We start from the raw sequence: 25,807 nt of genomic DNA on the forward strand, positions 1-25,807 counted from the left end.
CCATTTGTGTGATAACAGCATGTGCGGGGATTCCTAAGGGATATGGAAATTAATCCCACTTCTGTGAAAAGACCTTTTAATAACTCATATGTTATTTTACCTTCTGAGTTATCAGTGGGCTTTCCTCCAGCATTTTCTAAAGAAATGTCCTTGCAGTTTGAAATGGAAGGGGGAGGAGGAAAAAAAAAAAAAAAAAACGAAGAAAAAAGGAATAAAAATCTAAGTTTGTTCTTTTTCTGTAATTTCAAGTTGGTTATACAAGGCCATGTGTTTCTTTAAGCAGCCTTTAAAATGGTACTCCAAAATGCTGCCTCAGACCCCCTAAAACATTCTGCAATGTGTGTGGGTGCCTATATACAAGGGCTTGTTGTAGCCAACAGCATTTAGCTTACACTTCTGAATCCAGCTTGCCGGCACATTAAGGTTCTGACTGCTGCAAATCCCCATGTTTCCACCTTCCTCCCTTGCTCTTTTCATATGCACATATGTCGCTGACAATTTCTCCTGTTTGCCTCCTTCCTTACATCCTTTTTTCAATAGTACTCATGGATCAATAAGACATCATGGCGCTCTATGGAGCCTGAGTGATTTCTCATACAATGGCTGCTGTGACCATGTTTCTATGGGAATTGCAAATCCCCTTGTAAGAAGGAGTTGAAGATATTTTCAGTCACTGAGCCATCACTACAAGGGCACTGAACCTCAGAAAAGGCCCAGAAACCTGAGCTGCCATGGAGCTTGAAAGGAACTGCTACAGCCACGACACTTGATGGATCTCAGCCTTGATTACAAGAGCAGACTACTACCACCATGATTGATGAAATCCTGCTTTGGAGAGGAGATGAGGAAACAATGAAAGCCCTGACTATGGGGCTGGGAGCAGAGGAAAGGAGGGAACGAAGGCAGAAGGGAAGTGGTCAGGAACCTGCTCTAATAGCAGGCATAGGTAGATGGGAGGTGGAAATGTTTTTCTTCAATTTTCTAAGGGTACAAAATAAGAACTATATGAACTACTGTCATCAGTTTATAGAGAAATCTATTACTCTTTGGGATCAAAAAGAGAACACCAATTGTGGCTTTGAGCATTAAATCCCATTTTTCAACCAGCAGGGCAGTGGTTTTCCACTATCCAACTACAGTTTGTGTTCAGTGTTCCAGTGCATCCCTCTTGCTCCATCTATGCCCTCTTCTTTCTTATCTAGCTATATACAATCTTACTTAAAATTTCAGATATGGTACTATCTGCTGTCTCTCTCACTGTGCACAGTTAAAATAATATTTTTTTTAACCAATGTCTTTTCACAAGCTCAGCTAAGGCTAGACATTGAACCAATAAAGATCGCTTCCATAACTGTAAATCAAAGAGAGATAACTACGTTGTCTTCCTATGTCGCTTCTAATTAGCATGGCACATGTTCAGTCCATATTAAGTAGAGATTTAGTTTTAGTTTAATTTTCTGTGAACAAGGGGCGTATAGGTGGCTAATGCAATAACCTTTCACTTCTTGAGGTTTAGACTGGAATTTGGTTGAGATTACACATGAAATGAGTTTAGTTGGTCTCATCTTCACCTTTAGCAAAAATTGGTCTCATTACAAAATCACTGTACACTAACTTCTCAAACATCACAGATTTTTCCCAAAGGAAGAATAGTGCTGGATTAGAAGTAGTTATAGGCATCAGAAGAAGTTGTGTTTACATGGCTGTGTAAAGAAGATGGCTTTGGATTAGTACCTGACTGAATCATGTTTAATTTCAAATTAACTCAAAAACTATAATGCAAACATAAAATCATATACAATGAGGTAATGCACACAGATGTGTGACATGTGATAACATGGGGATAACATACCTCCTAGAAGAAAGAAAGAAACAAACAAGATAATTGTACAGCTAAAACCTCCTGCACTTCCATAAGAGTTCCACTAACTAGTTAAAAGTGTCTCCCCATATCTGTGTACCCCCAGCCCAATAAATATTTAAACAAACAGCCTCCCTCCCACCGTCAGGCTATGCGTGGTTCTCATGTCATCTTTTAGGCATATCAAAAGGGCAAGATGCACCCATGTATAGTCAATAACTAGAACTGGAAGTGCTCTAGCTTGCATTACCTGCCTTGTTAGCTGGAATCCCACGCTGTAAAGAAACCTGACCAATATATCCTAAAACTTTGGGCTTATAAACTTTCCACTTGATTTTGTGTGGCATGACTACTATGCACTAACTAGAGCAAAACAATCTATTTGATGTGAGACTCAGTAACTACTAAAAGCTGGATTGTAGCTTAGTATGATCACTTGTACTACAACGCTGATAGTATTTGGCTAACCGTAACAATGTAACGGTTATTGCTCAGGCAAAACCCTTGCTTTCATTCCTCAAAGTCATTTTGAATTTGTTTCTTGATATAAGTACAAGACAAGACAGCAATCTCAGTTTAAAACTATATGCCTAGATAATTTCAGTTTCCAAATGGAAGACTTTGTTTTCTAACAACAAAACAGCCCCTCTAACTTGCACATTCAGATTTGCTTCAGGCTTCACTTTAGTAGGAAAGTCCCCATCTTCTGAACACATTATAAGTCTTACAAAATTTCACTGAAATTAGATTTCTTTAGTGTTAGTCACACACACAAAAAAGCAGGAAGTGCATCTCCTATTATCAACTGTTTTTTACTTAAAGTTAAGACCTTTAATCACAGAATGGTCCAAACTAGCTCCCCCTTATACATAATGGAATTACCTACATGTATGCACACACAGAAAAAAATGGGGAGAACAAAAACAGATTTATTTGCATTCTCCCTTCGGTTGAGCTGAACACTAAATTAATGTAACCAGAGTCACAAAGTTGTGCCCTTGAATTGTCTCCTAAGGAGAAAAGAGGACAATTTTTAGAGAAAGGAAATGGTAGAGGGAAATAGGAAGGAAGGACTTGACCTTCAGATGCAGACATTGCAAATATCTTAAAAAAAAAAAAAAAAAAAACCTGCAACTTTTGTCCTTAGTGCTCTGTGATAAATTTTATGAAATACATATTTGATATTTTGATTCCTGAGAGTTGCACTTTACTGCATGCAAAATACTGCCATTGTTACCAAAAGCACTCTTGGAAGCAGGGTTATGTAACACACAGGTTCATTAAAAGAGACATACTTTACATGACTATTTCCTTCTTGAGATATAAACTCAGTATGCTAACAGAAAGAGCAGAGTTTTGCTTTATGCAATGATGAGACTGTAGGAATAAAAAGTTAGTGTAGTTTTCTTGATCTGTGGGAGAAATAAAAAAGAAGATTGGCATATGCTCCATATACATATATATATATATATATGGCACAACTGGAGAGGGACATAACTTTGTCAGGGGACACTGAAATAGTAAATTCTCATCTTCACCTTGGTTGCAAAATTTCCTTTGGGTTTAAGTGGGCATCTGAACAAACATTGTTTAGTTCACCAATCTGCAAGAGGCAGGTATGAAAAATTCCTCTCATCTAAGTGGTCACTGCAGGGAAGGTATTTTTCACATGCTAGACTTCTTTGCAGTGAGAACTACAGTCGTATGGAAGTAAAATGGACAAGAAAACTTTCCAAAAATTACACTTTCTTAACAGGAAGCTGATGTTTAATTATGAAATTCTTAGACTGATATAACTTATTTAAGAATATTTCAACATCAACTGTGTATCCTGAACATTACAAACACAATAGATCAAGGTTAAGGGACAGTGTAATTCTAACAAATTTAGTGACAGGTTAAGATCAAGGGATGTCTTGACATTCTCCTCAGAAAGGTCAATCTAGCAGGTCTGCAATGTAAAAATGAAGACTCTGCCATCATTGCCATGGCAAAAGGTCAGGCACAAGCTGATTGGTGATAGAATTATCAAATTAACCAATCGATGCCGGTGAGTAATAGATGTAAGCAATCCTGAGGGAGAGCCCCAGGGCAAATGCCAGCTCATCAATAACACATTGCCTAGGAAAAGAAGATCCTCTCTTCAATCCATGTCCTTTACATTAGCAGTGGTATCAAGGAATTAAAAGAAAAATCGAAAGCAACAGCTTTAAATATGCTTCCAGACTGTATACAGCATTCAAATATCCTTCCAAAGGAACTTCCATCACACATAGTGGTACATAAGAGCATACTAACCATCTAAAAAAAGGAGGCATGGAGAAATCCTATTCTGAGCAGGTACATTCAAAGATTTAAGGATTTTTATACGTCTGACACAAGTAGAGACTTTATTAGGAACGCTATTTTACCTGTGGCAGTCACAGATACATAAATCTCAGGTTTGATTTTGTGGCAACTTCTGCATGTTAAAACACGAAACAGATTATAGGTATTCTTGTACTGAGGATTTTAGACGCAGGGTGTAGGAAGTGTATGAAGAATGTTGTGCCTGCAAGTAATATTTGAATGCATATTATGTATCTCTTTGTGTATCTGATTGGTTTTATGCTGGTTGCTACATGGTTCAAAGGGTTAAACCCTGCAGGAGCTCTCTGCAAGACCACAGAAAGGCAGACAATGCCTTTCCACAGGGGAAGAGGGCTTAAGGTAGGCAAAACTGAAACAAAGAACTGAGCAGATAAAAATCTGAGTTCTCAAGCTCAAGGGACATTCAATGACTGCAAGGAAACAGACTGAACCCCGTCCCCTCATATGTGGTTATCTAAGATCAGTGGGACTGTCTAAACTTGGATGAAAACATTAAGTGTTGGTGAAGGTAAAGTGTGTAAAAGCTGCTTTGTTATTTTAAACTTATTTCATCTCTTATCATTGTATTTCTAAGGATAAATAAATAATGAAGATTCAAGACCCTTGCCTACTAATGATATTTCTCAAAGGGGGATGCACACTTGGAGCAGTAAAAAAAACTCCAGAGCACTGCTATGGGATCCCAGAAGACCAGCTCTGGGAGCACCTGGGGCTCTGCACTGTGAGAGGGCAACATGACTCCTCTCCAGAATGAAAATAAGGCAGTGACCCAATCCCTGCTGGGCATGCTCCACTGAGATATAGGAAAGGTCAAAAGTACACCTTATCCTGCAGGTGGATGGGCCAGAGTCAGGACATTGAATGTGACAGAGCCCCTGTCCATGTTAGCAATGAATGCATGCAAGGCAAACATAATACCGTGTTGACTGCTTCAGCATTCCTTGTTCCTTCCAGCACCACCCATGCTTCAGAGAAAGGCAAGCAGTGATCTTTGCACACTGAACCAGAGCTGGGCCATTTTACCATATATTACTTAGAGATCACATTCAAAAAATGCATAGAAGGGACCACTGGCCTGCAAGTCTTCTGCCCAATTATCCTAAGTTTTATACCCATTCTGGCCCTGTATAGGCACACCACTCTCAGTTGCTACCATTCAGGTGTTGTTCCTACTTCTCTTTACATAGTTCTGGTTCTGAGAATCTTAATTTAGCTCTAGTGATGCATCTATTATCATGGCAATATGATATTGCTATTATCACAGTAGGAATGGTAATATGGTAGCACTCAGAGGAGGAATCCATTCTGCCATCAAAAAGCATGCGTTACTCCTATTACTGTTAATAGGAGTTCTGCACATGTATCCATGGCAGAGCAGATCCCTAAGTGAGCACAATTATAACCCCCTACTGTGAAATTCTCTGAATGCTATTTTCACATTGCTTTTATTATAAATGTACGTAACAGTATCAAAAAAGTCTAACTCATTTGAATAGGATAGCCATTTGAATATGAGCTAGTTTCAGTAAAATTTCAATTGCATTCCTTTTAAAAGAAGCCTTCCTGGTATTTTTGATGTTTAATTTTCTCTAATGTATTGTTTAAAATGCAGTTAATATTCCCGCCTCAAGAAGTATGAAAAGCACAGACGCATCTTAGAGCACGTATTTATCCATAGGAGGTGCAGAGTTTTTGTCAATGGGCTAACAGCCCAGTCTATGGGTGGAATGAGCAAGTGCAGCACCACTGAACACCACAGAGTTTTATCAATTCACTTCACTTGAAGATCTAGCCCTGTACCACCTTCTCAATCTATAACAGTATGGTTGATAACACCACTTTTTAAACACTTGAATATTTTTATAATGATTGTCTTACATTTCATCTGATCCACACTTTAGCAAGCACTAGCAGTCAGACCTATAATTTTAGTAGTTCCTTGGATACCCAAAAACCTGACAAGATAACAGCTATGGCCCGTGTGCTGGTCTGTTCAGAAGCAGCTCTCACTGGTAGTTTTACATTGCAGTAATTCCAGTCAGTCATAAAAACTATGCCTAGGTTTATCAGAAAACCAAATGTCAACTATTTATCCTTCAGTGTTCCTGATTTGGTTGAAGTAGAATAGATAATGACATAAAGGGATTTATTTCTTTTCATTTCTAAAGAACATGATAGTTGTATTTGAATTTGGATGTTGTGGATGCCGCATCCCTGGAAGCGTTCAAGGCCAAGCTGGATGGGGCTTTGAGCAACCTGTTCTGGTGGGAGGTGTCCCTGCCAAGGCCATGGGGGTGGAACTAGGTTACATTTAAGATGTCTTTCAACCCAAATCATTCTATGGTTTTAATTTCCAACAATAAGCAAAATTAAAACATGAGATTGTTTTATCTATTTAAAACTATATATTGGAAAAACTACATAATGAAAACTATATTAAAACAAACTCACACTGGGGTATGCAAATTTCTTAATAAAATGTGAATAAAGTAATGTCAATAACATTTTTAAATATTAAAATGACCTTCAAATTACAATACTGTGATTATGATAAATCTGTGATGACCAGTTCTGTTTAAAATTATGTGGGGATCCTAAAGCAAATGAAATTTAATACTAAACCTTTGTATAGACCAGGAAGATGGACACATTAGCACATGAGTTGCCTGAATAATGGATCAGAGTATTCCATGTGGATTATGAGATACTGATCTTTATAGGGACCTCAATGCACTATAGACACACAAATAAAGTGAAGCAGTACTTTCAAAATGAATATAAAAAGTAGCAGATTTTAAGACACAAATGACCTCTTATAAACCTAACCTAACCTTCTGTATAACAAAATTCATTGGTTTGTCATGCAGTAATAAACCTATTTAAAACTCTCAGAGCTTCAGTTTACTAGAAGTTGATGAAATGACTTATTTTGGATTGTGCTGCTGTATTACTCCAATTGCATTTAGAGGCTGTGAGTTCACATGCAACCTCTGCTATTTTATCAGTATTAAAAATGACATGACAGTGCAATGAGATCTGGTTTCTGATGCTGTAAGCTGTCACCCTTCCCTCAAACCCTACAGAAATATGGAATATCTAACTACCTCTGAACAAGCTTGTGGTTCTAGATTAATGAACAGCATTAACAAGGCACTGATGTGAGGAAATACATCCCACTTACAATGTCACTGTATAGTACTCAACAGACCTAGGAGAAAAATTAACAGGGAGAAAGCTAATAGGCAGAAAAAGAAACTTTTTTTTTTTTTCCCCCCTGAAGTCAGTTTCAGGCCTGTAAACATACTTAATAAATTTCGTCAAAAATAAAATGCCAAAATCCTATTGTTATTTAATACTACAAAGCTATGAAAGCTTGATTAAAATTAAAAAAAAAAAAATCCCTACATTTAATGGAATGTTGTTTACCTGGATGTGGAACAAATGTACACATCATATGTCATTGTCTTTGGCAAAGGGTGGACACAAAATCTATAGTATCTTATTACTCTGTCTTTGTTTTATGGAAAGGGAACTACTCCCCCTCCCCTTGGAAAAGGAGACTGTATGAATACAGTAAAACTAGGACAATGCTGCCTCTTCCTAAAAAGAGCAAATTATTTTGATGAACTGGAAGTAATGCTAATTAAAATTCCTATTTTGCAGTATTCTACTGTAACATTTCTGAAATATATGGAGAGCACTGGATCTGCACAGATGAAAAATCAATAAAAACCAGATCAACAATGCTAAGAGACTATATAGGATTTGCACGTTCTGTTGGAATCTCTGGCTCAAAACAGTATTGTAAAAGAAGTATGTACCACTCAGTAGGAAACACTGGAATCTAATCATCCTCCCCTATTCTGAAGCTAGCCAATTTATAAAACCTTCTTGAGGTTACTTTTTTAAGCTTGAAATTGTAGCATTTTCTTGTGTGCCAGATCCCAAAGCAAAATACTAACTCAACCACTGCCAAACTGGAAAGTGAAAAATCATGACTTACTTTCACCTGTGAACGTCATTGTTGCAGAGAAATAAAATACAATTACGATGCTAATAGAAACTACAATACTCCCCCAATGGACTACCTCATGCAATATAGTATTTTTTTAATTGTGGCAGTGTAAACATCATTAATGTTCAGAATTTATGCAATTTTTTCCTCTACTTGCCACATTTTTCCTCTGTAACATTGTTTTAAAAGTACATTAATTGACTACCAGCTCCCATAGCACCACACTGACTGACAGTGAAGACTATCATCAAGTTTCTACTTTAAAGGTTATTTAAAGAGGTGCTATTTGATATGAGCTACTTCTGGTGTTATGGAACAACAGCCTTGTAGAATTAAACAACCAAACATTTATGGAAATATTGCAGAGGTCATTTGTGTTCAATAGGAAAAAACTCCTTCATGCTAGCCCACCTATCTTTTAAAAGATTAAAGAACCATGAGAAAAAGCCAAACAAATCCCATGAAGACTTTCTTGATACTAAATGTAAACTGTAAGAAAGATAAATTCACATAGCAAATATATGGTAGTTGTAAGTAAACAGGTAAAAATCAACCAATTTACAGCAAGTATTTATTTCTCTGAAGATCACAATAATATATATATATATATATATATTTTCAACGTTAGTATGCTGAACGTGTAAGAGGAAGGCAGGCAAAATTAAAAACCTAAACGCTATTAAATGTCAACAGGATTTCCTCAACAGACTTCCTCAGCATCCTCTGAAAATTATAATGGAAGAAACACAGAGCTGAAAACCACTTACAGTTGCAGCTCTTGACAGAGCTATGTCTGTATTTCCAAACTGTGCAGCCCAATAGGAGAGCTCTGTAGAAAAAAACAGGTGGCCCTGAAGGCCTTGTATTTAACCTATTTCAGAGGGCTTTACTTCATACCAGATCTAGGCTGTTCTCATGAGCTGAATAATAGCCATTAACAGCTGAGTGCATCAGGTGGCACTTGAGGAACTCAGGTGCTTTAGTTTCATCCAAAGGGAATCTAGTTCAGGTGTTCCAGGACTACTCCATAACATGGAGAAAAACATGGTATATGGGGATGATGAGAATCTAAGTAAAACACTCCTGTAGATTTTCCATCTGGCAACTCAGCATGAATATGGGTACTTCTATGAATACTGAAAATTTTCAGAAAACCCTTCCCAAGCAGAGACAAAAAGTCTGCTAGGTTTGACTCATGATAAGGGATGTGATACACCCACTCAATCCCATGCCTCTGGGAAGGCTGAAAGGTACAATGGACTGCTAAAGACTATGTTAAGGGCATTGGGTGCTGGGACACGGAAACAATGGGACATAAATCTACCAGAAGCCACTTGGCTAGTTAATAACAGGGGGTCTGACAGCCGTGCTGGTCCTGCTGAAACAAAACCCCTACACACGGTGAAGGGAGCTAAAGTCCCTGCAGTGCATGTAGGAAAGTGGATGGGGAAGGCAGTGTGGTTTGCTCCTGCCTTGGGAAAAGGCAAACCCACTCGTGGGATTGTCTTCGCCCAAGGACCAGGGTATACCTGGTGGGTAATGCAGAAGGATGGGGATATCAGGTGTGTACCTCAAGGAGATCTAACTTTGGGAGAAAACTAATCTGTAATCTAAGTTATATGTTGTAGGAAGACGCTGCAAGATCAACGATAGGTCAACTTTGCAAGGAATTGGGCAAGTGCAACAAGGTCTTGAGCTAAGCTGGTGCTGGCATCCAGACATCCAACTCCACCTGCCCTGAGTGACCACTTCAGCAGATGAAGACTAAATAGTCAACAGTTCTTATGGACATTTTCCGAGAGAGACTTATAGAATGTAAAGATGTACCTACCTATCAATTTGTTAAAGAACAAGGAACAATGATGATGAGAATATGCCAGAGTACAGGGGACCTGAGAGTGACACAAATGTTATGGAATAAGGGGTGGAGGTTGTACTGGGTATGGCTAGGATGTTAAATTTCCCTGCAGCAGCCCATACAGTGTTGCGCTCTGCACTTGTAGCTAGAACAGCAGTGGTATCACACCAGTGTTGTGTCTGCTGCTGAGAAGTGCTGGCACAGCATCAGGACTCTCTCTGACCCTCCAAGGGGTTGGGCAAAAAGTGAGAAAGAAACATCACCAGGGCAGCTGACCTAAACCAACCAAAGGGATATTCCATACCATATGATGTCAACCTCAGCAATAAAAGGTGGAAAAAGGAAGAAGGGGGGAGGGGTGGGCTCTCGCTGCGAAAACGTCTGTCCTCCTCCCGAACACCGGCTACGTGCGTTGAGGCCCTGCTTCAAGGACGTGGTCAAGCATCGCTCATTTGTGGGAAGTAGAGAGTAATTTCTTTCCTCTGCACTTCCACATAGCCTTTACTTGTTTTGTTTAGTTATTCCCTTTCCCCCTTCCTCTTCCCCTTTCCTTTTTTTTCCCTTTAGTTGAATTGTTTAATTAATAATAATATTTCCTTAATTATATATATATATATTTATTTATTTATTTATTTTTTCCCTCTTTAATTAAATCATCCTTATCTCAACCCGTGAGTTGTTCTTTCCTTTACTTCTTCCCCTCCTCATCTGAGAAGGGGGAGTGAGAGAGCGGTTGTGGTGTTCAACTGCCTAGCACGGTAAAACCACCACAACTCATTATCCCATGTAACTTCAAACAGTATTTAAACACTTGTGTTTGAAAGAAAGCATTTGTATACACTGTATTTTTTTCAAGATTCTGAATCTAAATTGGTTTCCTGCAAACAAATCTTGTAACTTTTCAAAAATGAGGTTTTCCTATATTTGTGATGCATTTGTACTTAGCTTTTTTTTTTTTTTTTTTTTTTTTTTTTTTTTTTTTTAAGAACTAGTCTCTGCCTCTTAGAAAATCTGGTCTATTAAGTAGAATGGGTGAATTTCATTTTATATTCTTCTTTTTAAATCTCATTGTAATTATAGGAGCTCACTGCCAATATAAAATATTGTCATATCTGCTACTAAAAGCTGGAGTTTCCCTTCTCTTTCATTATTTTCAATTGTTTTTATTGAACCTTTATATATGGCATTACAAAGTAAATAGATAAGTTCATAAACAAAGTATGACAGCATAACCATGTGATAATAGTGGGTAATAGCACCTACTTGTTTACCTCACCGAGCCATTGTGAGCATTAATTAGTTAATGGTCATAAAGCACAGTGTACGTGTAAAACACTTTAGAACTGCTAGATAATATTACATGTGATATACAGAGCAATGCCACGACTGCATATGGCATAAAGTGGAAGCACTCAGTCATTATATTAACCTGAGTCTTTCAGGTAGTAGAAACTGACAGAGTGAAATAATGGTTGACTGCTTCACAAGTATCATTAAACCTTTTAGATGGTTATTCTCTTTGTGTGTATACATTCAAGCCTGTAGGTAATAGGCACCAAGTACCACTAGTAATCTAAGATAAAACTGCAAAAACATTTCCCAGTTCATCACAATAACCTTGATAGCCTGGAAGTGTTTTTTTTTTTTTTTTTTTTTTTTTTTTTTTTAGCTTTTTTAGCTTTCCCAGTACATTTATCTGTTGGTTTACAGAGATTCTGGGACAAAGTGTTAACAATGGCTAAAGATGTAATATTGAAAATAAAAGCTGTTTCCAGAAATGCATGTGTATAAAGCTTTACTGGATAGTCAAGTGGCCTCCTCAGCCCCCTAAGACCAGTAAAATTGACGTTACATAAGGTATAATGGTATAAAGGTATAAAGCTATTCTGGGGCTAAGTTGAGAGCAGAGCCAATTGGTGGTCCATACTCATGCAGCACCTAGCACTATACTCACAGTTTTCAGTGCTCCAATTATAATAATACTGACAGCAACAGAAGATATAAACTGTGTATAATCAAAGAACATGCTTTTGAATACAAGGTCCGGCTTTTGAATGTTACTAAGGTAACTGTAATATTATGATCTTGTTTTAGTTTCAGATGTAACTATTGAATTTTATATGGTTTAGGAAGCTATTTAGAGAGACTTTTTTTTCTTCTGAGCTGAAGAAGTTGTGAAAAACATAAGAAATCTCAGAATTACATAAAATAAAAAATGAGTTTTGATTTTCATTGCATATATAAAGTAGAAAGATTTGTTTGTTGCCCAAGAGCTGTCTTTCCTTTGGTGAGGGAGACTGCAATGGAGCGCAGATGAAAACTGGAGTTCGATGAAATTCTCTTTAAGTTTAAATTTTTTAATTACTTCAGTAGAAATTAGAAGGAAAAAATTAGTAAAAATTTCCAATGAAACACTATGAATGGAATTATTGACCCATTTTGGAATGCAGTCCTTGATGCTATCATAAATTTAAATCACTTTATATTGGGTAAATGATATTTCAGCTATAGCTCAATGAAATACAAGAATTTCCCTAGTGACAAAGATGTCCTTCTCAAGGTTTATACCTCTGGAACCCCACTGATCCCAATGAAATGTCTTTTTCCTAATTTTGAGTCTGAAGCTAATCCAAGGAGATAATAAAAACTGGTGAAGTAGTGAATGTGATTCCATTATACCGGGATTCATAGTGAAGATTCAGAATTTCTTGTCAATGTGATTAGTAAAGTTGTTTAGGGACAGGTATGTTAAGAGTTTTGGTCAAATTCAGATCTGGTGAATGCAGTTGCAAATCAGCTGCAAGAATTCTGATACAATCAAATCACTGAATTCACCATATTTATTATATTTCTTATGCTGGCTGATGCTATACTATTTTTAACCAAATCTGTTTCCTACATTACTATCCTGAAATTATCATCACCCTATTGAGAATAAAGATAATAAGGGATAGACTAAAGATTCACATTAAATTTTCCAAGACAATTCTTTTTAAAAATATAAGACATTCATTAGTAAGATCTAGATCAAAGAAGATAAAAGATTTTCATTGTACTGATGTTGACGGAAAAAAAAAAAAAAAAGGAAAAAAAAAAAAAAAAAGGGAAAACTACTATGGATGTAATTGTGGCTCTATTGTAGACCTGAGCAGAGCTCCTACTCAATGGGATCAGATTTTGATCTGAGGCTGAAAGTTTTTTAGGTGATAAGCTCTACTAATTGGTTATATTTTCCTTTACACATATACTAGTAATCTGTAAACATTTCTAAACGAACCACTCACAATACTTTTCCAGGAGTGACTGCTGCAAAAGCAACTGTGTTAATGCACATGACAAATTAATTCTCTGCCCTGTCCTTAAATTTTCTCAACACTGAGTTACCTGAAAATTTGGGTGCAATACTTAATATCCACACCAGCAATACTTAATATCCACATAAGTTTTGAAAGCAGTAACTCCAAAGGTTTGAGAGTTTCTGTAGGGCTAAACATATCCCTAATATTTAAACATGTACACACAGAAATACTGCTCATGGAAGACTATAACACCAGACTTAAAGTGAAGCTACTTGATGCATAATTGATTTGAGTCCCCTACCAGGTAGATAATTTTTACCCAATTCCTTTAAAAAGGTCATGTTGTTATAGGTGTGTTCAATTTCTCAAAAGAACTATGACCAGTGATCCCGATATATTTTAGAATCTAGCCTATTTATTCTTGTAATCTTCAGCCTGTGAACTTTTATTTCTGCTTCATAACAACAGCTGTGTGTACCTCATTAGATAACTTCCACTGAATATCTAACTACAGTAATATGGATTTGTGCTTGGTACTTATCTGCTTTACAAATTCAGCCCTTATACAGCTATTTTCATTGCTTTGGTACCCTCTTTACATACTCTCTAAAACTCCTACGCTAACATCTTTGAGAAGAGCCTGTAAAAACAAAAGCAAAACCAAAGTCTATTTCTGTATCACCTTGTCTCTAATTCCCAACACTCATTTCTGGTGAACTAATTTTCCCCTTTACCTTCTGTCTTCTGTAAATATATTTGAAGAATCCTTTATCATTTCCTGATATATTCCACAATGCAACATTCGGTATTTCTTTCAGTTCTTCTAATTATCCTTTTAACTTGCTCCTGCTTAGGCTCATAGATCTCCCAGTCCTCTCCTAAACAGACTGCTTACATTTCCTTAAAAGTCTTCAGTTTATTGCTCGTAGTAACCTCTGTGTTGCTATTCCCCACTTAACTAGATTGGCCTCTGTGGCTTTCTATGATTTCTTTTCTTAAGGTTTCTGTCACTCTGTCTGCAGTATTATTAATAAATATGTGACCTTGCTTGTAAATATACTAATGCTGCTCTCTACTTTATAGTCAGATAGGGTGCTGCAACTTTTTAACATGGGCTCAGATTTATAAGAGATACATAAGTATATGCAAACCTTTCAGCAGATGAATAACAAAATGCATATGGATGGAGCAATCTGAAGGTCCAACAGCCTAATATCGGGACCATCTTCAAGAAACAAAGGAAAGGGGGGGTGAATGAATAGAAGTGACAAACCTCTTCTAGACAAACTGTCTCTACCTACCACAGTCTCCTAATGATCTACTAGCATCAGAATGGTTTAATTCCTCCACAAAATGAAAAAAATGAAGTGTATCACACCCTTTTAGTCTACAATAGGAGTTTGAACCTTGTTCCACACCTCTGGAGCAGCCTTCGCAAATTTCATGGATAGGACTGTTCCTCAATTGTAACTGAAAGAGAGGAACTTCATTGACACAGGTTGTTATATTCATAAATGCACATTGTAGGTCACAAGCATAAATGATAATTAAGTGACTATGTCTTTTACACTAAGTGAAGGCTTTTAGTGTATTTTTAAAGACAGAAAATTAAGACAAAGAGACCCTTCCATCTTTAGTTATTAATTCCCTGCTGTGATTTTTCTCTGAAAGTCATTCTATTCATACTTACTCTCCCTAAAAGAGAAAAATAAATAAATAGAAGAACTGTATTTAAATAAATTATAGAAATCTGTCAGTGAATGATCTAATTAGTTATTCTATTGGGTCTACATTGAATGTGTTTGTTCTTCTCTTTGAGAAGTGAATAAAGAAAATAAATGCTAAACTGTTAACAGACTAAACAAAGTAAGTGGATATGGGTCAAAAAAAACACAAAATATTATTTGTGCAGTGTGTATTTTTAGCCACTTAAATTTTGGGCACCTTTAACCTTGTATAAGCAGCATTAAAAAACTCTGAAAAACACAAAACAAATGCTCTAATTCCTCTTCACCATCTTCTCCTTAAGCTTTAAAAGATAGTATATGTATGAGATTTGAGACAAGGTGGTAAAAGTTAGGAAACAATAAATATACGTTTCACCCTAAAATTACACCACAGAATGGATTTGTATTGCTGTCTTTTAACCAACTCTGCAGGGATTGGACAGAATCCAATTTGTCATCATTTATTCACAAGCATACTGCTTATACTACGTACTTTTTTATTCTTATTTACCATTTACCCAGTTATATCTATCCTTATTAGACCCCTGCTGAAGACGGCAAGGCAGTTCTAGCTAAGGAACTCCCATAGATTAACTTAATCCTATTATCTTTAGATAAATGGGGATGCATAGGGCTCTAGATGGCCAAATTTAGTTCTATTCCCTCTTCCCCATGAGGAAAACTACTGTTCCTCATCCCTATGCCTGATGTAATTAAGATCTGGAAATATGCCCATTTCAATCCTTATCCAGTATAAGCATCACTGTCAATGTTGAGAAATGAACTGCAGTTATGATGCAAAGGGTTGACACTTTAGTGACATTTACTGATGTGTTAGGCCTTTACAATGGCTTGGCTCTATGTAGCTTATGTCTTCAGAAATTTAAAATGCCAACCTAAAAATGTAATAAGAGAAAGGGAATAAAATAAGAGAAAAAAAAATTGATAATATTGACAAGCAAAGACTTCATTATCTCTACAGTATTTGGATAGATATAGATTGTCATTAAATTCTTGCAATATATACTATTTTATGCAGTTATAGAAAATGAAATGAATAGTAAAAAAGGATCAATAATAGAAGTAAAGCAGTTACTGGAAAAGATCTCTCCACTGACTCTGGTAATGTAATAAAACCCACTGTGTTTGTACCTGGACAGAAACACAAAAATAAACAAACTCCTGATTTGTACCGGCTATCTGAAAAATTAAAAAAAATAGAAAAGTTTTTTAATATCAAATTACTGAATATTGTGACCTGAGATCTTCATTCCATGCTTTATAATATTTTTCAGTTGTGCCCTTTTCTTTGAATGCACACCTGCATTTTGCCTGCTCATACTTCTCAATCTGGATTGTAAACACACTACTTAGTAACTTGGAGGAACTGGCAAGTAAATATATATATAATATACACACATACATATAAATGTAATTAAATAATTAGCATGTTTTTGCATACAGCCCCGCCAATTTCGTTTAATACTGTGCTATTACTCTCCAGCTATGCCAATCCTAGCCTTTGCTAAAGAGAACATGTTAACCATGCCAACTGGTTTCCAGATTGAGAGGAGATTTTATAACATAATGAAATGTCTGCTAGGCTGGGACAACCATACTAACATTCTTCAGTAACCTAAATCAGATTTTAACCCCTGTCTCCAGAGGTGAATGCTTTGTGAAGTTCTAATAATACAAATGTTTAAATTTGTAATCAGACTCCCTTGTAGGACCGGCTGTTTTATTTACCCTGAGCTTAGCTGAAAGGTTCCTAGGGACTGAAGATAGTTGGGTTGTAATCCTGTCATTTGGTGACTTAATATTTTTATATTATCATGATATTAGCATAATTCTGACCTCTATTTTGCAGCATTTTATGTCTTTCAAGCACTACTTTTGATGCTGTACCCGCAGTGTATAGCATCAAAAAATATTCACATCTTTCTCTATTTTACTGAACATTTGGTGTGAAGTATTAAGCCTGATTTAATGTTATTAGTGCCTCAGAATAGTGCAAAATACATGAATGTAGGCATTCATCTCTCAGTTTACCATAACACTGCCATAAAATGTGAGTAAATGGGTGATAAACGTTTCTTCTCCCTTTCCCTTTTTAATTCTTCCTGCTGGATGTTCTGCCTCTACCCAGAGGGTTTGCAAACTGATGCCAACTCACCCCGTTAGATCAATCATCAGGGTTTTTCTACTTGCCCAAACTGCAACTGAGCAACTGAGGTTGGCTCAGCTGCAATCCCTCATTAAAACTCGTCTCAAAGTAATATCAAGCTTTAGGTAGTCTAGCATTTGGATTCAATTCTGAATATTTTTTTTTTGAAACAAAAGAACAAATAAAAAAACTGACAATCTATGACAAAAACAGATTTTCGTTTTGTTTTTAGTAAAGCAAATTTAAGTAGAAATACTGTTTTATGTCGTTTGACACTCAGCATCTTTACAAGGAAATACTTTAATTTTTGATTCTGAAAACATGAGAAAGATTATTATACTAATACTATTTTTTTTTTTTTCCATTTAAAGAACAACGTTACCTAAGATCTTCCTTTTTTTTTAAAAGGACAAAACTGTCAGCCCTAGAGGCTAAAAGCCTTTTTTTATTATTATTATTATTTATTTTTTTATACAGAGATAGCATGTTTTTCCTCACAGGCTGGCTACCTAATGTGTTTCTACTCTGTATGCAATATTGTTTCATTCTGATTTTTCAGCTCCTAATATTTGTAATATAAGCCAAGAAAAGACCAGGCTGAAGATATTTATGGTGATTGCTTCATGATATGGACACCTGCCAACAAATAAGTTCATTCCTTCAACCATTTCTTACTTACACGAGATCAATACCCAGGCTCTCTAGCAATAACCTTGCATCTATAATTGATATTGTTTATTGGCCTGTGGTGCTGTGTGCAATAAAAGGACTAAGAAAGGGCTGGGAGAATAAATATTCACCTAAAGAAAATGTCTCCTGGAAATATATCAAATAAAGAAACAGTGTATGACATAACTCTGAGTCTGAATACATGATGATTGTCTAAGAACATAGAACCAGAAATAATAATTAAAAACAAATAAACAAACAACATAACCCACCACATTATGGAGAGGCTAATTTCCAAGCATGAGATCAATCAAAGCTGTTCTAATGAATGGCCTATATATGTAATTCTGAGAAGAGATTGCACTAAATGGGTTGTGTGTTCCACGTGAACACGTGCCAAGGGTTAGCAACAGAAAGGAACTAAAGACAGGTCCCAATACCACATAGATGAAACAACACCTAATGACTTCATGCAACTACGAAGGAATAAATGGGAAGGAGCAGAGAGATACCTGGACAATATGAAAGTATACATGGATTTTTGGCAGCAGTGCTCATGTGGCAGTGTTTATACAGATGATACCTAAAATATATTTGTGAAATGAAATAGTGCGTTGATTAAATAACCTAAGGATAACGAGAGTGAATTTACAAAAAATATTGTGTGCAACTATGAAGTACACTACGAGCTAGAATGTTGAAGGCAAAGAAGTTTGGGGTGGTAGATTAATATTTATTTGCTTTCACTTCTTATTCTAATCATAACTCTCTACTTAATTGGCCTAGTTAATTTATGAAATCAAATCTAGATCAGTGAAATTGACAAGCAGTCATTGAGGAGAGGATATTACAGTTTAAAAGCATGAAGGATAGCAGTATAAATGATATATATTCCGCTATTAAGCAAGTCACCATAAAGTGAATTACAATGAGCATAGATTGAATGCATTTTAATGTGTCAAAAATAATTTTATGTAATGTGCAAACTTCATGTTTCATGGTCATTCTTAGCAACACGACTCTACTCTTCTTCCCTTATTTTCTCATTTAATGCATTTTAAGTATATGCATTTAGAGAACTAATTCATACTTTAGTTGAAGCATCAACACCTTTTTGGTATGAATACATATCGCCACAAATCTTTCTAACTCAGCAAACAAATGTATATGCAGTTTGCGACATTTGGCTTCCCCAAAAAAGTAGTGAGGAGGGGCATCAAAAGCTTGTGCTCTTTGTGGAAATTTTCTTTTCGTATTTCTGCCCCTTTATCACTAAAGTTCAGCTACACAACAGAGGAAAAAAAAGTTTTGATGTGTATACAACCTACAAAGAATATAAAGAGAATACAATAATATATTCATAAAAGTCTCTTTGACGTTCTCCAAATGAGAATACAGTTGTTCCTTAGAAAACAAGCTTTATGGTATTGATGTTTGTCTTATAGCTGCTCATGATAACACTGAAACTTCTGACCTATTTAAACCAAATATGAGAAAAGGGTAGATGTCTGAAAGATATTAAACTCCGAGTATCATGAAATAAGTGCCTGTGTGAAGGAGAATGATCTAAATTCTGCTACCTCTGAAGCAAGAGCTCACAAATCAAAGAAAGCTCAACCATGTTACTGGACACCAGAGCCTACAGCTGTATATGGGAGCAGATGATAAATATATTAGGCTTAATTACCTTCACTGCTCTTAGAATTATTTATTTCCTTAACTTTTTTAACTAATAACATTAACTTGTGAATCCTTAGGCTTAGCTAGTCTTGTGAATGTTCCCTCATGAAGTATCTCCTAATTTTAAATGATGATAACAGATACTAATAAATGTATCATGTAACATGATAAAATGTAACATGAAAAATAAAACATTTTTCCTTCTATCTGTAAAGAGAGCATACAATTGCTTTTGAATCTGACACCAATTAGTAGCTGTCTTCAAAAATCCCCTTTGAATAATCAAATAGCATTTTGGTTTGACTGGAGTAAAAAAGCTATTTGTACCATTGTGAAATTCTTTTCCAATGAGCCATTTAATTTTTACAAGGAGTTCTACTGCTGTTATCAATGTAAAAAGAAATTGATTTTGAGATATCTTTAAGTTATCTGTGTAATAATTAAAACTACTGGGTCTCCACAGGCCCAAAGCTGCATCACACTGGTATAACTGGGAATTGTTCTGGGGTACACCCAGAAGGATGGCCCTTAATGAACTTGGAGTTTGTGTACTGACGGATATAAATACCACATATTCCCAAAGAGTGAACTAGATTCCCACAGAAATAAAAGCCAAGATTTAGATAAAGCAGGGAGTAGGGACATAGAGAACAAATCACTGTCAGGACTTCCCATGATGCTTATGTGTGGTTATGACATTAATCTTATGAACTCAATAGCATATTCTAGGAGCTCCCATTAACATCCGTCAGAATTATCTGTATGTTACCAACTGCAGAACAGAAGCCTGTAAACCTCTGTGGTGAGCTGAGAAACTCCCTCAGAGCTCATGGGTAAAGATGCTGCCTTAACTACTGGGAAATGTGATCAGCCTGAGTGAGATCTCATTTTTGCATACTTGGAAGTTCCCAGACTAAGTTCTAGTACTTTCCACTATGCATCAGAATAGCATTTACTGCAAAATGATCTATTCTCTTTTTAAGCATTCAGAGTGAACTTTCCTTCTTGGCTTGAAGCCTGACCTATTCACCTTTTGGAGGTATGCCAAGATGAGACTAGCAAGGTGCAAACTGACCTGTTCAAAGGTCACCAGCACTTGAAAAGAAAGGGTGATCAGGTACTACACTTGAGAGAAAATCAAACTCCAACTAACCGACTAGGTGGGATTTATGTGGATTATCATAGATCAAAATTTTAGAAGGAGTGTCAACATGTCAAATTTTCTTTAAGAGAAGGCAAGAAGTTCATCGAAACATTCCAAGGGCTTTACTTAGCATAACACCTTCTGCTCTGTGGCTTAAAAGGGCTACAAATGCCTCAGAAGAGGCATGTTCTGTCAGATTATTCAAAAGAATTTAACTTTTGGGATAAATGTCCTCTTAGTCCAAACATTCTTTATGAATCCTGTAATAGTTTGCCATTCCAGGGCTGGACATGTTTATTTTAGATTGGACAGAGACACTTTGTTGTCTCACCTTCTAACCTCTCATAGTTCACATAGGTAGATATTCTCCTCCAGCTATACAGATCTTTGATAATATATTTTAGTTTTGTATTTCCTTTTTCTCAGTTGAAGACAGTAAATTCCCCAAATAAGAGCGTACACATCTCACAGATAATTCAGTATTCAGTTATTCTTAGTCAGTACAGGCCATAGCTCAAAAATTTTAGCACTTGCTGTGTTGCACAGAGGCCTTCTTGTGTGAGTTTTCTGAAAGGTTATGATGCGTTCCATCTGCATATGATGTTTTAGCATTATGGGCAGGGGGTGGAACCAGATGATCTTTAAGGTCTCTTCCAACTCAAACCATTCTATGATTCTATGACACTACGAATGTTGTTGTTCCTTGTCAATGACTGGCTATATATGAATGTAGACTAACACCTTTAACAGTCTGACAATCTCAGAAAGAAAAAAATGTCCACATTTTTTACAAATTTATGAACAAATGTTGAATGTAAGAGAAGAATACAGAAATTCTACTACAACATGAACAAGGATGAAGCACTACATAAAAAAATAGCTAGCACTGCACTGCATGCTATAGAATGATACAAACTTTTTTATCAGTAATAATTTTTTCTTCCCAAATAGGCTTACAGAATTATCCAGAGACAACCTCACATTTGGTTATGTTGCTACCTGAAAAAAAGGATGTTTAAGGTAAAGGACACTGCTGCTAGTTTATAACAAAATCTTCAGTCTTTTGTGAGTTTATATATGTTTTACATTTTAAAATGTACTTTTTTTTTGTATGTATTTAAATGCATTTTACATACATTCAAATTCATTAAGTCAGTTTGTATTCATAATAATGTCCTTTACAATGTTTCATTTTTATGTACTACGCTTCTCTCTTATGTTTCCTTCATGTACAGATATTTGTTTATATGCCTATTTATTTATTAATTGCATTTTTAAGCCTTTCACAAATAAAATATATTCTACTATTTTTCATAAAAGCTTGTGTAAAGGCTCTTCACTCTTGGTCAGCAATTCAGCTGATGTTTTTATATATTTAAATTTTCTACATCACTTGGCATTATTAAGTAAACCTGTAACAGATTCATCAAATAAATAGTGAGGACAGAGTCAGATGACTTAAATCCAACAGTATAACTTCATTCCCATGTCAAGGTAGTGTTAAAGCTCTTTCTAACATCTCTGCAATAGGGTTAGGTTCGAGCTAAACCAGATCTTCCTTTAATCTTACATTTCCACAACAACAGTTTCAAAATATTGCAGATATTTAATGAAGGGATTTCCTCTTTTAAGTCTAATCCAAGTCCTTTTTGTCAGGCACTTTACTTTGTGGGTATGATGATTTATCACACCCTGCTTACTCTCTTGGGAGAAATCAGAAACAACAAAGACAACTTTGAGAGATTTTGACTTTTGGAGAACACAGAAAATCATTAATTTTAAATCTAAAGACTATTTATTGATTCTAATGCCTGATAAGCATTCAGTACATGCTTTAGGTTTGCTTATATTAACACAATCACTGTGCTAACTTACAAAGGACATTTTCTGTGCTCCAGTGTATGTGCTATTCAATAATTTGAATAAGTAAACAGTCATAAAGGGCCAAATTTTTCTCCCTACCACATACCACCATGGGCTGAACTGTAGATCCTGATATTTGAGGACTTCGCAATAGCTTTTGCATTAGACAGATTCTGCAGTATACAAAACCAAAACAAAACCTGGATGCCCCCAAATCTGAGATCTATGTATTTGTAAAGTAACATAGTAATCTAACAGTGATTAATATTCCCACTAGAAAGAATTAAAAACAAGAATACACATAGGAACCAGTTGATTCAAAATCTAAATGTGCTTGATAGCACGTACCCACTGAAAGCTATTCTACAGCACACAGTACATCTAGAAATATCAGGACTCATTTTTACATTTAAAACCACTTGCTGTAGAAGAAATTTGTCATATACCATAGACAAAGCACATGGACTCTGTCTTCTACAGCAGCTTCCATTTATAACAAGGATGATGTTAATGAGGCTTAGTTCAGGTTTCTGCAATGGACTCCCTCCATACTAAAGACCTGCATCTCAGTTTGACCTTTGATCATAAGAGGAAGTCAATAATTTTGAGATGCAGCGCTGCCTTCTCTTGGGGATTCTGAAGCGAACAAAAAGTAGCCGCATTTACAGCAGAGACTACCTAAAATCTCAATGGATGAAAACTGCTGACAAATTACTGAGGGTGAGCTCCTTGCTTTGTTTTCTGCTGTGGGAGGATACAGGTATACTGAGAACCAGAAGCAGAGATGGTAGCAGATGCAATGTGAAGAGAACTGGGAAGAAGGACTGAATGGCCACACAATTTCTACAGCTGAAAAACTGCCCTGTAAATGTTTTACAAACAAATATTGTGATGATTCCTTTTCCTCCAACTGCCTCTTTCAGTCTAGGAGCAACACAATCACATTAACACAAAGAGGATGAGCTCTTTGCACTTGCCTGAATAATTTTTTTTTTTTTTTTTTTAAAGAAAGTACTGAGAATATGGTATGTAACTGAAAATATACATTGACTGTACATCAGTCACTTGTTCTGTGTCCTATGTACTTACCACAGTAAACAAGTGAATGAAATATTCACAATGAGTGAATTTGGAAGACATGATCACACCTTTACCAATTATCTAGTGGTCTGTGACTACCAACTGCAGTTGTTTGCCTTCAGGCATTTTACTGGGTGGGATAGAAAACTACTTTGTAAAATTCTTCATTTCAACTTAGAGGACTAAGCTCATTTCTTCCCAATCCTCTCCCTTCATCCTATCAGGACAATATGGTATCTCTCTGAAGCAAGTGGGGAAGCTTATCCTTCTTGAAGGGTAACTCATCAACAAACTGCCCGGTTTCTCTTTTTTAGGTTTGTATTGGAACTGTATGGAACAACTCATAATGAAGAAACACTCATTCCTACTGACAATGAAGCCTTATCTCTTGTCTAAACTTGTACCTCTATATATCATGAATGGGTCTAGACTGAAAGATGCAGTGACTTTGTACTGACCATGACACCCAGAGCTTAAGTGTATGTCTCCACCCATATCTGTCCTGTTTTGCTATTTGCACTCTCAGGGATCACACAGAAGGAAGTAATGAGTTCAAGTACTGAAAAGTAACTTCTTAGACAAACTTGTAACTAACTCTTCAAAAACAAAGTATAAGTGACAAAGATGCTAAAGATAGCAAAGAAAAAATGGAAATAGAGTTCAGCACCATCTTACATGCTTACAGAAGAAGTAACAACTTTACTGCCCCTCAGTCTTGTGGCACAGGAAGATGCTAAGTGAGGAGAGGGAGGAAAAGCTAAGATAGAAGCTGTTCTCTTGGACCCTCACATTGCAACTGAATGGGAAATGGAGGTTGAGAAAGAAGGAGAGAAAATGCTCTTCTCTGCAAAGAATCATTCTTTCAGTGTTCTTGATGCAGTGAATGGTCTTCCTAGAGTTCTTCCCTTCCTCACCCCAGACAGGAATAAATGAACTGAACACCCTTTGCCGAACCAACTAAAATCCCTGAAAAGATTAAAGTGGAACTGATTTAAAAAACAGAAACAAAAACACAAAAACACAACACTTCGCCAAAGGAATTGGCAATTTAAAACCGTAAACTTTGATCTAGCCCCAAAATGCACAGATGGCAAAGCTGAATAGTTATTGTTGTCCTTCACATTTTGCCATCTTTGTGTTTTTAACACTTTTAACACTTACTAATGAGTCAACAAGTGGTGCTGTTTGATGCAACTAGCAGATTTCTGAGCTGTTTCTTGACTACCATGTTCCAGGTATTATACAGGGTTTCATACTTCTGAAGACATTACACATTTTCTAAAAATGTAATCTGTATTGGATAATCTGTATTTTTTCAGTTAATATAGTCTATATGGAGAAGATTAAATACAGAGAGTATTTTCTAATGTTTTGATATATACTTATTACAGAAATACATACATACAAGAATACACATGGGAGAAAAACTGAACTAGAAATCTTCTGAAATAGATATTCACTTTGATACTCTTGCTCAGCAACAAGAAAGTCTGTCAGAGGGAATATTTGGTATATTTCAGCAATGGATTTTTCTACTAGCGCAGAAAACAATCTACCTGATACTTTTTTTTTTTTTTTTTTTAAATAAAGTTTTTAATAATCATCATGCAATTAGAGCACAGGATTCCGAAGTAAAGAGGGCTAACACCATCCGCTCAACTTCAAAAATGGAAATAAAACACAGAAAATTTAAAGATATTCATCCAAGTTCATAGAAGTTTTCTCTTTGAAGTAGAGTTGAGAATAAAACTCAGATAATTCAGACTTCTCATTCACACTTCTAATTCAACATTTATCCTTCTCTAAATGCGTCAGGTTTTATTTTTCCTCCATTCTCCATATATGTTTAAAATGCATTTAAAATATAATAAATATAATACTCTTCTACTTGCATCAATTCTACAAATGAAGAACCAGGAATGATTGAAAGGTCAAGAAGAAGACAGAAGTGGAATAGATCGTGATGCCTGAATTGTTTATTTGGAATTATTTTTGTTTGGAGAGTATTTTTTACTTCAGACTCTATATAGTGCAACTGAGTTTACAGAAGAGAAGTTGCTGTCTCCCAGCTTTC

The 25,807-nt window shown here is 36.0% G+C and overlaps 1 protein-coding gene across 4 annotated transcripts in view; it reads right to left on the reverse strand.

Moving 5' to 3' along the window:
* NPAS3 (neuronal PAS domain protein 3) overlaps positions 1–25,807 on the reverse strand; it is a 533,731-nt gene that overhangs the window by 227,059 nt on the left and 280,865 nt on the right. Inside the window, exon 1 of one of the 4 annotated variants that reach the window (XM_035328183.1) lies at positions 9,014–9,153. The exons of the other annotated variants lie outside the window; for them this stretch is intronic. The gene's annotated coding sequence lies outside the window, so the exon portion shown is untranslated. Of the gene's footprint in view, positions 1–9,013; positions 9,154–25,807 lie in introns of those variants that run through there. 4 annotated transcript variants of the gene reach the window in all.

Source organism: Oxyura jamaicensis, chromosome 5 (assembly GCF_011077185.1).
Source record: "Oxyura jamaicensis isolate SHBP4307 breed ruddy duck chromosome 5, BPBGC_Ojam_1.0, whole genome shotgun sequence".
NCBI lineage: Eukaryota > Metazoa > Chordata > Aves > Anseriformes > Anatidae > Oxyura > Oxyura jamaicensis.